Below are 15,320 nucleotides of genomic sequence, written 5' to 3'. Positions count from 1 at the left end.
CGTACACCGCCTGCGAGAATATATACACCGCCTGCCGGCGGAGTACGTACAACGCTTTCCGGAATATATACACCGCCTGCCGGAATATATACTCCGCCTGCCGGAATATATACACCGCTTCCCGGAATATATACACCGCCTGCCGGCGGAGTACGTACCCCGCCTGCCAGAATATCTACACCGCCTGCCGGAATAAACCGCCTGCCGGAAAATATACACCGGCTGCTGGCGGAGTACTTACACCGCCTGCCAGAATATCTACACCGCCTGCCGGAATACACCGCCTGCCGGAAAATATACACCGCCTCTGGTGGAGTACGTACACCGCCTGCCGGAATATATACACCGCCTGCCGGAATACATACACCGCCTGCTGGCGGAGTACTTACACCGCCTGCCAGAATATATACACCGCCTGCAGGAATATATACACCGCCTGCTGGCGGAGTACGTACACCGCCTGCCGGAATATATACACCGCCTGCAGGAATACACCGCCTGCCAGAATATCTACACCGCCCTCTGGCGGAGTACGTACACCGCTTGCCGGAATATATACGCCGCCTGCCGGAATATCTACGCCGCCTGCCGGCAGAGTACGTACACCGCCTGCCAAAATATATACACCGCCCGCTGGCGGAGTACGTACACCGCTTGCCGGAATATATACACCACCTGCTGGCGGAGTAGGTACATCGCTTGCCGGAATATATACACCGCCTGCCGGCGGAGTACGTACACCGCCTGCCAGAATATATACACCGCCTGCAGGCGGAGTACTTACACCGCCTGCCAAAATATATACACCGCCTGCAGGCGGAGTACGTACACCGCCAGCCAGAATATCTACACCGCCTGCCAGAATATCTACACCGCCCGCTGGCGGAGTACGTACACCGCTTGCCGGAATATATACACCGCCTGCAGGAATACACCGCCTGCCAGAATATCTACACCGCCCTCTGGCGGAGTACGTACACCGCCTGCCAGAATATATACACCGCCTGCCGGAATATATACACCGCTTGCCGGCGGAGTACGTACACCGCCTGCCGGAATATATACACCGCCTGCCGGAATATATACACCGCTTGCCGGAATATATACACCGCCTGCTGGCGTAGTACGTACACCGCTTGCCGGAAAAAATACACCGCCTGCTGGCTGAGTACTTACACCGCCTGCCAGAATATATACACCGCCTGCCAGATTATATACACCGCCTGCCGGCGGAGTACGTACACAGCTTGCCGGAATATATACACCGCCTGCCGGTGGAGTACGTACACCGCCTGCCGGAATATATACACCGCCTGCGGGCGGAGTACGTACACCGCCTGCCGGAATATATACACCGCCTGCGGGCGGAGTACGTACACCGCCTGCGAGAATATATACACCGCCTGCCGGCGGAGTACGTACAACGCTTTCCGGAATATATACACCGCCTGCCGGAATATATACTCCGCCTGCCGGAATATATACACCGCTTCCCGGAATATATACACCGCCTGCCGGCGGAGTACGTACCCCGCCTGCCAGAATATCTACACCGCCTGCCGGAATAAACCGCCTGCCGGAAAATATACACCGGCTGCTGGCGGAGTACTTACACCGCCTGCCAGAATATCTACACCGCCTGCCGGAATACACCGCCTGCCGGAAAATATACACCGCCTCTGGTGGAGTACGTACACCGCCTGCCGGAATATATACACCGCCTGCCGGAATACATACACCGCCTGCTGGCGGAGTACTTACACCGCCTGCCAGAATATATACACCGCCTGCAGGAATATATACACCGCCTGCTGGCGGAGTACGTACACCGCCTGCCGGAATATATACACCGCCTGCAGGAATACACCGCCTGCCAGAATATCTACACCGCCCTCTGGCGGAGTACGTACACCGCTTGCCGGAATATATACGCCGCCTGCCGGAATATCTACGCCGCCTGCCGGCAGAGTACGTACACCGCCTGCCAAAATATATACACCGCCCGCTGGCGGAGTACGTACACCGCTTGCCGGAATATATACACCACCTGCTGGCGGAGTAGGTACATCGCTTGCCGGAATATATACACCGCCTGCCGGCGGAGTACGTACACCGCCTGCCAGAATATATACACCGCCTGCAGGCGGAGTACTTACACCGCCTGCCAAAATATATACACCGCCTGCAGGCGGAGTACGTACACCGCCAGCCAGAATATCTACACCGCCTGCCAGAATATCTACACCGCCCGCTGGCGGAGTACGTACACCGCTTGCCGGAATATATACACCGCCTGCAGGAATACACCGCCTGCCAGAATATCTACACCGCCCTCTGGCGGAGTACGTACACCGCCTGCCAGAATATATACACCGCCTGCAGGAATATATACACCGCCTGCTGGCGGAGTACGTACACCGCCTGCCGGAATATATACACCGCCTGCAGGAATACACCGCCTGCCAGAATATCTACACCGCCCTCTGGCGGAGTACGTACACCGCTTGCCGGAATATATACGCCGCCTGCCGGAATATCTACGCCGCCTGCCGGCAGAGTACGTACACCGCCTGCCAAAATATATACACCGCCCGCTGGCGGAGTACGTACACCGCTTGCCGGAATATATACACCACCTGCTGGCGGAGTAGGTACATCGCTTGCCGGAATATATACACCGCCTGCCGGCGGAGTACGTACACCGCCTGCCAGAATATATACACCGCCTGCAGGCGGAGTACTTACACCGCCTGCCAAAATATATACACCGCCTGCAGGCGGAGTACGTACACCGCCAGCCAGAATATCTACACCGCCTGCCAGAATATCTACACCGCCCGCTGGCGGAGTACGTACACAGCTTGCCGGAATATATACACCGCCTGCTGGCGGAGTACGTACACCGCTTGCCGGAAAATATACACCGCTTGCTCGCTGAGTACTTACACCGCCTGCCAGAATATATACACCGCCTGCCGGAATATTTACACCGCCTGCCTGAATACATACACCGCCTGCTGGTGGAGTACGTTCGTCGCCTGCCGGAATATATACACCGCCTGCCGGCTGAGTACTTACACCGCCTGCCAGAATGTATACACCGCCAGCCGGAATATTTACACCGCCTGCCGGAATATGTACACCGCCTGCCGGAATATATACACCGCCTGCTGGCGGAGTACGTACACCGCCTGCCAGATTATATACACCCCCTGTAATTTCCCTGTAATTTATTACAGGAGAGACCAGTTGGCTAAACCCCTGTAATTTCTCTGTAATTTATTACCGGAGAGACACGTTGGCTAATCCCCTGTAATTTCTCTGTAATTTTTTGAGAATTTGTTCTGGGACAATTTTTCCTGGGGACAATTTGTCCTGGGGACAATTTGTCCTGGGGACAATTGGTCCTGGGATAATTTGTTCTATGACAATTTGTTTTGGGGACAATTTTTCCTGGGGAAATTTTGTCCTAGGACAATTTGTCCTGGGACAATTTCTCCTTGGAACAATTTGTGCTGGGGACAATTTGTCCTGGGGACAATTGGTCCTGGGATAATTTGTTCTATGACAATTTGTTTTGCGGACAATTTTTCCTGGGGAAATTTTGTCCTAGGACAATTTGTCCTGGGACAATTTCTCCTTGGAACAATTTGTGCTGGGGACAATTTGTCCTGGGACAATTTGTCCTGGGGACAATTTGTCCTGGGGACAATTTGTCTTGGGACAATTTTACCTTGGGACAATTTTTCTTGGGACAAATTGTCCTGGCACAATTTGTCCTGGGACAATTTGTCCTGGCACAATTTGTCCTGGGACAATTTGTCCTGGGACAATTTGTCCTGTGGACAATTTGTCCGTGGACAGTTTGTCCTAGGGACAAATTACACTCGTCCAATCTTCGCGAAACCGCTCTGTACGTGTTGCCGTGCCATTCTATAGGCGTAGCAGTTTGAAACCCCGATTTGTAATAGTTTTTTTATGACATCACGTTGTTAAACCCGTGAGGTCACGTGCTTATGTTAGCGCGCGCGTCCCCTTTTGAAGAAACACGGCAGTGGCTATTGTTACGACAGTCGTAACAGAAATTAGGATTACGGCATAGAATAACAGGGTCCAAAACAAGTCGAATTTTTGAGATTGCAGCATCTTATGCCTTAGAATAAGGCATTCTAACTAACTGCACAAGTGTCTGTTTAGAAAACGACAATTTTTGATGTCAAAACAGACGCAAAAAGCCTCTAAGTCCCCTGTGCATACAACTGCGCATGCGGAACTGTCGTAACAATAGCCACTACGAAGAAACACTGTTTCTGGCTCGTTTTCTACGATGCGAAGGTCCGAGCGACGTCAAAATGTAAGTAGTAGATAGTTACGAAGCAGTTTTAGAGCGTTCGTCGCCCGCGGAGCGCGCGTACGAACGCGTCGCGTCGCCAAGTTGTGGCGCGAGCTTCGAATGGCTTCGAAACGAAGGATTCGAGACGGTTTAGAACGTTTTGCGAAGCGAAGCGTCGCTTTTGGCGTCGTTTTTGCCGAATTAATTTGTCCGTAAAAGGGGGCGTGTTCCCTTTCTTTCGCACGTGCTCTACGGCAAACGGCGACTCGGATGCCGTCGAGTGGCGGCAATTTGTAAACTGCACCATATGCCCTCTCGATCGAAGTGCCGCTTATCGTCGTACGACGCGGCGTCGCGGAGTGGCGGCACGGTTAAGGTGGTGTCGTTTACTGTGTACGCGCTTAGGCGTATTGTTGGTTTCGCTTAATTTTATGTCAAAAATTGGCGAAAATTGGTAAACGTGGTACCAGGTTTTATTTGTCAGACCACGACGAATCGAATGGCGCCGGTGCCTTCTCCTTTGCCTTTTCCCTTTTCCTTTTTCCTTTTGCCTTCTCCCTTTGCCTTTTGCTTTCTCCTTTGCCTTTTGCCTTCTCCCTTTGCCTTTTGCCTTTTCCCTTTGCCTTTTGCCTTCTCCCTTTGCCTTTTGCCTTTTCCCTTTGCCTTTTGCCTTCTCCCTTTGCCTTTTGCCTTCTCCCTTTTTGTAAACAGGGGGTTTCTGGAGGATGTCAGATAAGTGCCGTGCAATTGTTTATGAGTTGTGTGGCTTTGTTAATGTGTATAGGGGCAATGTTAGGGCAGAGTCAATACTGATAGGTATATAATGGTTCCTAATTGTGTTACATATTTCTAATTAGTTTTCTTAGGGGCATAGGGATGGGAGGAACAATGACAAGGAGATGGGGCCTGAGGGAGAAGAGAAACAAGCAGGCAGGGAAGAGAAGGAATATCAAGGGATCGATGGTATGTGATGTAGGTAGAGTTTTAGTTATTGGGGGGTCTCTAATTCGTTTCTTTAGATGTGTAAGAGCGTAAGAAAGATGGATATAAGCAAGGGACGCGAGTGAGAGGGGAGGGAAAGGAAGGAAAAACAATCAGAAGGAACGATGGCTATGGATGGAGCAAAGGTATGTGATGTAGGTAGAGTTTTAGTTATTGAGGGGTCTCTAATTTGTTTCTTTATATATGTAAAGAAGAAGGATATAAGCAAGGGACGCGTGTGGGAAGGGGAGGAAAGAAAGGGAAGGTAATCAGAAGGAAGGATGACTCTCGAGGGGGCAAAGGTATGTGATGTAGGTAGAGTTGTCCTGGGGACAATTGTCCCCAGGACAAATTGTCCTGGGACAATTTGTCCAGGGACAATTTGTCCTGGGAGAATTTCTCCTGGGGAGAATTTGTCCTGGGACAAATTGTCCTGGCACAAATTGTCCTTGCACAATTTGTCCCCAGGACAAATTGTCCTGGCACAATTTGTCCTGGGGACAATTTGTCCTGGGACTATTTGTCATGGGAGAATTTGTCCTAGGACAATTTGTCCTGGGAAAATTTGTCTTGGGGACAATTTATCCTGGGGACAATTTGTCCTTGGACAATTTGTCCTGGGACAATTTGTCCTGGGGACAATTTGTCCTCGGACAATTTTTCCTGGGTCAATTTGTCCTCACAGGAGAGACCCGTTGGCTAGCCCCTGTAATTTCGCTGTAATTTATTACAGGAGAGACCCGTTGGGTAGCCCCTGTAATTTCGCTGTAGTTTATCACAGGAGAGACCCCTTCTCTAACCCCCTGTAATTTCACTGTAATCTATTACAGGAGAGACCCGTTTGCTAACCCCCTGTAATTTCGCTGTAATTTTTGGGAGAATTTGTTCTGGGACAATTTGTCCTGGGGACAATTTCTCCTGGGACAATTTGTCCTGGGACAATTTGTCCTGGGACAATTTGTCGTGGGACAATTTGTCCTGAGACAATTTGTCCCAGGACAATTTGTCCTGGGACATTTTGTCCCCAGGACAAATTGTCCTGCGACAATTTGTCTTGGGGACAATTTTTTCTGGGACAATTTGTCCTGGGGTCAATTTGTCCTGGGACAATTTGTCCTGGGACAATTTGTCCTGGGTACAATTTGTCCTGGGGACAATTTGTCCTGGGACAATTGGTCCTGGGGACAATTTGTCCTGGGACAATTTGTGCTGGGACAATTTGTCCCCTGGACAATTTGTCCTCGGACAATTTGTCCCCTGGACAAATTGTCCTGGGACAATCTTTTATCCTCGGACAATTTATCCTGGGGCAATTTGTGCTGGGGACAATTTGTCCTGGGACAATTTGTCCCCAGGATAATTTGTCCTGGGGACAATTTGTTCTGGGACAATTTGTCCTGGGGACAATTTCTCCTGGGACAATTTGTCCTGGGACAATTTTTCCTTGGACAATTTGTCCTGAACAATTTTTCCTGGGGACAATTTGTCCTGGGGACAATTTTTCCTGGGGACATCTGTCCCGGGACAATTTGTCCTTGGTACAATTTGTCCTGGGACAATTTGTCCTGGGACAATTTTACCTGGGGACAATTTGTCTTGGGGAGAATTTATTCGTAATTAATGCGGCATTTATTCGGAATTAATGCGGCATTTATTCGGAATTAATTCTGTATTTATTCTCAACAAGTAAAAGTTCTACCTTCACTAGGAGTGTATGTTGTACCTTCACAGCGAGTGAAAGTTCTACCTTCACAACGAGTGAAGGTTCTACCTTCATTAGGAGAGATCATTCATTAGTAGTGAATGTTCTAATTTCATTAGTAGTACAAGTTTTACCTTCATTAGGAGTGAAGGTTCTACCTTCACAAAGAGTGATGATTCTACCTTCACTTCGAGGGAAGGTTCTGCCTTCACTAGGAGTGAAAGTTCTACCTTCACTATGAGTGAAGGTTATACCTTCACAACAAGGGAAGGTTTTACCTTCTATATTAGTGAAGGTTCTATCTACACTACGAGTAAAGGCTCTACCTCCACAACGAGTAAAGGTTCTACCTTTACTACTAGTGAAGGTTCTACATTCACAACGAGTAAAAGTTCTACCTTCAGGGTTCTGCCCACATGGGTCGGCATGGGTCGGCCCCGACCCTTACTCGCCTATCGCCGACCCATACTACTATAACGTTATGACAGCCCGTAGCTTGCAATAATTACATCCGGGTACATCGTCCAAAACAACCGTCCAAGACAATTTTTAAAATGGTCCAAGACAATTTTAAAAATTGTCCCAAGAAAAATTAGATGGTAGGTAGATTGTAGATTTGTAGATTGTAGATTTGTAGATTCGTAGATTGTAGATTCGTAGATCGTAGATTCATAGATCGTAGATTTGTAGATTTGTAGATTGTAGATTCGTAGATCGTAGATTCGTAGATCGTAGATTTGTAGATTGTAGATTAGTAGATTTGTAGATTCGTAGATTTGTAGTTTTGTAGATTGTAGATTTGTAGATTCGTAGATTTGTAGATTTGTAGATAGTAGATTCGTAGATTGTAGATTTGTAGATTCGTAGATTTGTAGATTTGTAGATAGTAGATTCGTAGATCGTAGATTCGTAGATCGTAGATTCGTAGATCGTAGATTTGTAGTAGATTTGTAGATTTGTAGATTTGTAGATTTGTAGATTTGTAGATTCGTAGATTTGTAGCTTCGATTTGTAGATTTTAGATCGTAGATTTGTAGATCGTAGATTCGTAGATTTGTAGATTATAGATTGTAGATTTTTAGATTTGTAGATTGTAGATCGTAAAGTCGTAGATTGTAGATTTGTAGATTGTAGATTCGTAGATCGTAGATTTGTAGTAGATTTGTAGCTTCGATTTGTAGAATTGTAGATTTGTAGATTTGTAGATTTGTAGATTCGTAGATTTGTAGCTTCGATTTGTAGATTATAGATCGTAGATTTGTAGATCGTAGATTCGTAGATTTGTAGATTATAGATTGTAGATTTTTAGATTTGTAGATTGTAGATCGTAAATTCGTAGATTTTAGATTTGTAGATTGTAGATTCGTAGATCGTAGATTTGTAGTAGATTTGTAGCTTCGATTTGTAGATTTGTAGATTTGTAGATTTGTAGATTCGTAGCTTCGATTTTGTAGATTTGTAGCTTCGATTTGTAGATTGTAGATTTGTAGATCGTAGATTTGTAGATCATAGATTCGTAGATTTGTAGATTACAGATTGTAGATCGTAGATTTTTAGATTGTAGATCGTAGATTGTAGATTTGTAGATTTGTAGATTTGTAGATCGTTAGATTTGTAGATTGTAGATCGTAGATTTTTAGATTTGTAGATTGTAGATTCGTAGATCGTAGATCGTAGATTTGTAGATCGTAGATTTGTAGATTGTAGATTTGTAGATCGTTAGATTCGTAGATTGTAGATTCGTAGATCGTAGATTCGTAGATCGTAGATTTGTAGATTGTAGATTTGTAGATCGTTAGATTTGTAGATTGTAAATATAGATCGTAGATTTGTACAGTTGTAGATCGTAGATTCGTAGATTTGTAGATTCGTAGCTTCGATTTTGTAGATTTGTAGCTTCGATTTGTAGATTGTAGATTTGTAGATCGTAGATTTGTAGATCGTAGATTCGTAGATTTGTAGATTATAGATTGTAGATCGTAGATTTGTAGATTGTAGATCGTAGATTGTAGATTTGTAGATTTGTAGATTTGTAGATTTGTGGATCGTTAGATTTGTAGATTGTAGATCGTAGATTTGTAGATTGTAGATTTGTAGATCGTTAGATTCGTAGATTGTAGATTCGTAGATCGTAGATTCGTAGATCGTAGATTTGTAGATTGTAGATTTGTAGATCGTTAGATTTGTAGATTGTAAATATAGATCGTAGATTTGTACATTTGTAGATCGTAGATTCGTAGATCGTAGATTCGTAGATCGTAGATTTGTAGATTGTAGATTAGTAGATTTGTAGATTCGTAGATTTGTAGTTTTGTAGATTGTAGATTTGTAGATTCGTAGATTTGTAGATTTGTAGATAGTAGATTCGTAGATTGTAGATTTGTAGATTCGTAGATTTGTAGATTTGTAGATAGTAGATTCGTAGATCGTAGATTCGTAGATCGTAGATTCGTAGATCGTAGATTTGTAGTAGATTTGTAGATTTGTAGATTTGTAGATCGTTAGATTTGTAGATTGTATATCGTAGATTCGTAGATCGTAGATTTTTAGATTTGTAGATTGTAGATTCGTAGATCGTAGATCGTAGATTTGTAGATCGTAGATTTGTAGATTGTAGATTTGTAGATCGTTAGATTTGTAGATTGTAAATATAGATCGTAGATTTGTACATTTGTAGATCGTAGATTCGTAGATCGTAGATTTGTAGTAGATTTGTAGCTTCGATTTGTAGATTTGTAGATTTGTAGATTTGTAGATTCGTAGATTTGTAGATTCGTAGCTTCGATTTTGTAGATTTGTAGCTTCGATTTGTAGATTGTAGATTTGTAGATCGTAGATTTGTAGATCGTAGATTCGTAGATTTGTAGATTATAGATTGTAGATCGTAGATTTGTAGATTGTAGATCGTAGATTGTAGATTTGTAGATTTGTAGATTTGTAGATCGTTAGATTTGTAGATTGTAGATCGTAGATTCGTAGATCGTAGATTTTTAGATTTGTAGATTGTAGATTCGTAGATCGTAGATCGTAGATTTGTAGATCGTAGATTTGTAGATTGTAGATTTGTAGATCGTTAGATTCGTAGATTGTAGATTCGTAGATCGTAGATTCGTAGATCGTAGATTTGTAGATTGTAGATTTGTAGATCGTTAGATTTGTAGATTGTAAATATAGATCGTAGATTTGTAGATTTGTAGATCGTAGATTCGTAGATCGTAGATTCGTAGATCTCAAGACATTTCTAAAGATTGTCCCCAGACAATTCTAAAAATTGTCCCAAGACAAGTCTAAAATTGTCTCAGGACAATTTTAAAAATTGTTCCAAGACAATCCTTTAAAATTGTCTTGGGACAATTTTTAAAATTGTCCTGAGACAATTTAAAAAATTTAAAAATCGCCAAAACAGTTTTAAAAATGGTCCAAGACAATTTTAAAAATCGTTTTAAGAAATTTTTTAAATTGCCTAGGACCATTTTAAAATTGTCTTTGACGATTTTTAAAATTGTCTCGAACTTTTTTTAAAATTGCGTATTTTATCTATCCTTCCATACCTTCTTCCCACACTAAAAATATTCTCGGCAGAACCCTGTACCTTCATTAGGAGTGAAGGTTCTACCTTCATTATGAGTAAAGGATCTTTTCAAAATTGTCCTTGGGACAATTTGTCCTTGGGACAATTTGTTCTGGGACAATTATAAAATTGTCCTAGGACAATTTTCGAGAATACGAACGACGCGCCGTTCCAGTCGTCATAACAGGCGCAACGGACACGTGGAAAGCGAGAACCGCGTGGACAGATACTGGGGTGAAGGTTTAGAAGGTAGGGATCGGGTTAGGTACAAAGCGAACCGAGTTAGAGCGAACAGACTGTGTAGAGCTGCCGTCGAGTGGAATTCGGGCTCGTTTAACGCTTAACGTGTACCGTTTTGCCTCGAACCCCCTCGCAAACCCCTGCTACACTATTATCGATTGTAAATAGTTTGAAATCTTGGTTTTCAATACTTTTTTTGACGTCACTTATATAATCCACCATAGTCACGTGCGTGCGTTAGCGCGCTTGACTCGTTTGTTACGAATGAATGGAAAATGGCTCAAAACGACAGATTCGAAGCTTGAGCGAAGTCAAAAGAGTGAAAGAGGTGAGTCTTGAGTAGTTTAGAACCCGTTCGACCGTTCGCAATGGCGCGAAACGATCGAAATCGAGGCGTCTGGTCGCCAAGGTGCGACGCGCCCTGCGAAATGCGCTGGAATCGTTTCGTTTTGACGCGGAATCATGTTTTCGCAACGTTACGAAGCGTTTAGCTGAATTCCGTGGCGTATTTCGTGTCGTTTGCGACGATTTCGATGTGCGAAAGGGGGCGTGGCCCTTAACTTTCGCGCTCGCTCCACGACAAACGGCGTATCGTATGCCGTCGGCGAATCGAAAATCGAAAACTAGATGATATAGGGTTTCGATCGATGGTACGTTCGTCGCCGTACGTGGCGTCGTTGAGGAACGACGGCGTCGCAAAGGTGGGGTGATTTCGACGCACGCGAGAAGGCGTGTTTGTTTATTTGACACGTTTTTATGTCGAAAATTCGCGAATTTCGACATGGCTTTGAACCAATCTTATAGAGTCGTCGTTGGCGATTCGATTGGTCGCGGTCCGGTCGTCGTGCGACGTTTCGTGGCGAAATGGCACGATTTTTAAGTCGTTTGATCGCGAACGAGAAAATTCGAAATTGTTTTTCGATTTTCTCCGTCCTCTAAAGGAATTCGTTCGCGATTTTTCCTGGAGAGGATTTCTATTGGGTGGTACGCAAGGGACGAAAGGGTTTGGTGGCCGTCGGTCAAATTTTTGAGTGAAATTTCTACTCGTAAACTTTTTGGCTTTTTGTACATCTTTGCGACGTTGGCAAAGTGCCTTCCCTTTGTCGGATAGAGCCGAGATTTTTTATCTGGTCTCTCTGACCCCGGAGTTGTTGATAGCCAAAGTATCGTTGCCATAGCAACCGAAAAATAAAATTGTTTTTTATTTTTTAGGTGTATCTTCCCTTGTTTCAAGCGGGCCCTTGGGGCCGCGAAAACGCGACAGAATATCCTTCGGGCGTGTAGCTATGTCAAAGACCATCCGGATCCCTATGCAGATGTTGAGGTAAGTAGTTACATCACTTCAGTTGAGAAACGTCTTCCATAAGGACTAGGCTTAGAGTAATAACTATAGAGGTATCCCAAGTTTACTCATAGTCCCTTGAGTAATTTTCTATTTCTAATAAAATTACTCATAGACCTTATATTTCATGCTAGCAATTCCTCTGTGGCCAAGAGCGACAAATAGGTCTTTAGTTGTTCCGGACGTTTATCTACTCGAGACTTTGGCCGACGCCAGGTACTTTTCTTTGTTTTCCCCTTTGTCAATTGGTTTGCCGTGTAGTTGTTCCTCCAATCCGACGAGGCAGACGCAGCCATCCCTCTGTGGCCAAGAGCGATAAATAGGCCATACCTCTGCAGAGGCTATAGAGTTGCCTCCCCGCGTAAGGCAGAGCACTGGCGGGTAAATCAGTGACGCCCCTTGGAATTGCACCTGTGAGTGGACTGACATCCCAGCTGCCACTTTCACAGTCCAAGGCTCGGAGCCAGGAGGTTAAACGGGCTCACCCTCCGCGGGGGAGTATGGAGTGACCCCACGAGTCCTTTGACTCACAGCAGGTGCCCACCTGGCCTTGCCTCCCATGTGGTGCGAGGGGGTGGATGGAGGAGAGGGGAAACTCTGTTTAATTTTTGTATCTACATCCGGGACTTTATTCAAATAAAATTTGACATGACTCATCCTACTTTTCGACTCCTTGTGCGACCCTAGCTGTTCTCGCGTCTAACTACTGCGAGCACGTGCGACGCGAGCGCGCGTGATTGTATTATGCGCCTAGTGCTAATCAAAAAATTATTACGTAATGCAAAGTAAGACACATAAAGTCATTTTTCATTTTGCTAATTCTTTTCTTTGTCACCTGTTGCCATATGAATGAAAACATATATTCAATTTTGATGGTGGCGCTGACGTACCTTTTAAAATCCCAGCTCCTTGCCTTCTATCAATCAATATCTCTTAGACATACCAATGACATAGAGATAAGAGCCTAAAACGAACAATTAGAAATAATAATGCAATGATCCCAACAGTAATTAATTAACAGAAAACGAATATTCCCTGGACGACAAAGAAGTACAATAGGAAGGCTGATGACACCTTTCAAAACATGCCAATCTCCAGGTATATAAAATACGGCTATAACGGGAAGCGAGTTCCGTTCGTCCTACTCCCTACTCCCACCCCTGATCCACCCTGATCCTAACCCTGAGGTCCCCTATCCCTTGTCCGTCTCCTGCATCGTCGTCCCATCCCATTCATCATTGAGTGTTCCTAAATAAAGGAAGTAAAGGAAATGAAGTGTGATAAACAAATGTAAGTCATAGCCTTCTTCCACTTGTACTTCCCTTATCCGAGTTGATCCCTTCCTTTCCCTGTGCGTGGCCCTTGTTCTTCTCCTGCATCGTCGTTCCATCCCATTGAGTGTTCCTAAATAAAAGAAATAGAAGAAATGAAGTGTGATAAACAAATGCAAAAATAATTCCGTACTTGTTGATAGCCTTCCTCCACTTGTACTTCCCTTGTCCGTGTCGATTCCTTTCCTTCCCTGTGCGTGTCCCTTGTCCGTCTCTCACATCCTCGTCCTATCCCATTGTGAGTTCCTAAACAAAAAAATGAAGTGTGATAAACAAATGTAAAATAATTCCGTACCTGTTGATAATCTTCCTCCACTTGCCCTTCCTTTGTCCCTGTCGATCTTTTTCCTCCCTGTGCGTGTCTTCTGTCCTCTGTTCTTCCTTCCAAGTGAGTTCCCCTAGATAAAAACGAGAGTACAGAATAATCGAAAAACTAAAAAGAAACCGATACCTTATGCTAATCGCCGCTCGACTTCTTCCTATATAATACACAAAAACTCAAAAGCTCCCATTAACGCATAAAACTACGAGGCACTTATCTGATTGAACCCCTTGAATGAGCCCCACGAGTTTCTAGAATAACACTGTCACAATGCGAACGAAAGGAATAAATAATTCTGTCGAGGGTATTACCTTTGAAAAATTCCAATGAACGATAAAACGTCCCAAACCTCCTCGTTCAAAGAAAATGCTTTCCCCTAAAAAAGTACTAAAAAATAAAAAATAAAAAATAAGTACACGTCCACCTATGGAACTAAGAAAACCTCCCCAAGAAACAGAAAACGACTACTTCGGATAGACACAAACGGAACAAAGACACAGGACCCCGTTTTAAACCCAGCCGCGCAGTATAAAACGCTCGCGACTGCGAAAATCGTGGAAAAACGCGCTTCTCCCCCTTCGGGCACCCAGTTTCCTACGCGCAACGTTAACGGACCCCCGAACACGCTCCAAACCTCACCGTGAGAAGTTTAAACTCTCAAAATCGCGAAGGGAACGAAGGAAAGTAGTAGTAAAATCCGTCGAAGGCGAATAGGGCCCCAGAACCGGAACGTGCGGTGCGAAATGACACGCGAATGCATAACTTACCCTTCGCGACAGCCGAATCCGTCCTCCTTCGTCCCCTTTGTCTCATATGGAGTCGTTTCAAACAAATGACTGAAGTCACAACCCCGTATACACGCAACCCCCCGGACAACAACCGCCAGAAATTTCTAATCGAATCAATCCCAGCTGTCAAACACCAGGTTAAATAAGCACGTGACTATACTTTCCTATCTTGCACAGACAATTAGGACGTCAATCGCACGCTTCAAAACGCCTTCTAGTATTTCGTCTCACGCAATCGCAGACAACAGCCGACATCATTCGTGCAGATAGCGGAGCAGCAGCCACGCGGATTCCTCGCTCGCTTCTCGCTCGATCGGAAGGCGAACGGACGCTGCCTGTCGCCACGCACGCAGCCTGTCGTCACGCCTGCAGGTTTGTGCTTCGTCTGGTGTTTTTTAGAGGCGTGCGAGGGCTTTTCTTCGCCACGTGCGTCGCTCAGTGCGTCGTTCGCGACGTTCGCTGCTCCGCGCGCGTCTCTTAGCAGCGTCTACGTCTCGTACTATCGTTTATCGAGAGGGGTCCCCTTTTAGGCTCTTTGCAATCATTGAATCGGAGAAGCTGAAGATGCGATGATGCTCGGGAAGTGTGCGTGGCGAGTTTAGGTAAGCCTCGACAGTAAGGCGATTTTTCGTTTGTGTTCGCAGCTTGACCCCGCCTCCGAGCGAGCGGGGGGAGGAGACTCGTCAGTAAGTCACGTGGATTGTGACGGT

The 15,320-nt window shown here is 45.1% G+C and overlaps 3 long non-coding RNA genes across 5 annotated transcripts; 2 read left to right on the top strand and 1 right to left on the bottom strand.

The window, feature by feature from the left end:
* The first annotated feature begins 4,743 nt into the window (after positions 1-4,743).
* On the top strand, positions 4,744-5,606 carry LOC136199105 (uncharacterized). Its single transcript, XR_010672974.1, has 4 exons — positions 4,744-5,149; positions 5,200-5,296; positions 5,353-5,460; positions 5,527-5,606. It is a non-coding gene; the product is annotated as an uncharacterized lncRNA (long non-coding RNA).
* A 4,183-nt stretch (positions 5,607-9,789) lies between these two features.
* Positions 9,790-12,822, top strand: LOC136199102 (uncharacterized). 2 transcript variants are annotated; one of them, XR_010672971.1, is made up of 4 exons: positions 9,790-11,707; positions 11,769-11,990; positions 12,040-12,151; positions 12,304-12,822. It is a non-coding gene; the product is annotated as an uncharacterized lncRNA (long non-coding RNA). The 2 variants fall into 2 exon arrangements; XR_010672970.1 differs by having other exon boundaries at positions 12,285-12,822.
* LOC136199103 (uncharacterized) lies at positions 12,755-14,664 on the bottom strand. 2 transcript variants are annotated; one of them, XR_010672972.1, is made up of 8 exons: positions 14,590-14,664; positions 14,134-14,209; positions 13,952-14,073; positions 13,796-13,898; positions 13,634-13,746; positions 13,339-13,573; positions 13,060-13,133; positions 12,755-13,004 (listed from the first exon to the last, which is right to left on the bottom strand). It is a non-coding gene; the product is annotated as an uncharacterized lncRNA (long non-coding RNA). The 2 variants fall into 2 exon arrangements; XR_010672973.1 differs by having other exon boundaries at positions 14,134-14,198.
* Positions 14,665-15,320: the final 656 nt, after the last annotated feature.

This window comes from Oscarella lobularis, chromosome 20 (genome assembly GCF_947507565.1).
Source record: "Oscarella lobularis chromosome 20, ooOscLobu1.1, whole genome shotgun sequence".
NCBI lineage: Eukaryota > Metazoa > Porifera > Homoscleromorpha > Homosclerophorida > Oscarellidae > Oscarella > Oscarella lobularis.
This window is presented reverse-complemented; position numbering and strand designations above follow the sequence as displayed.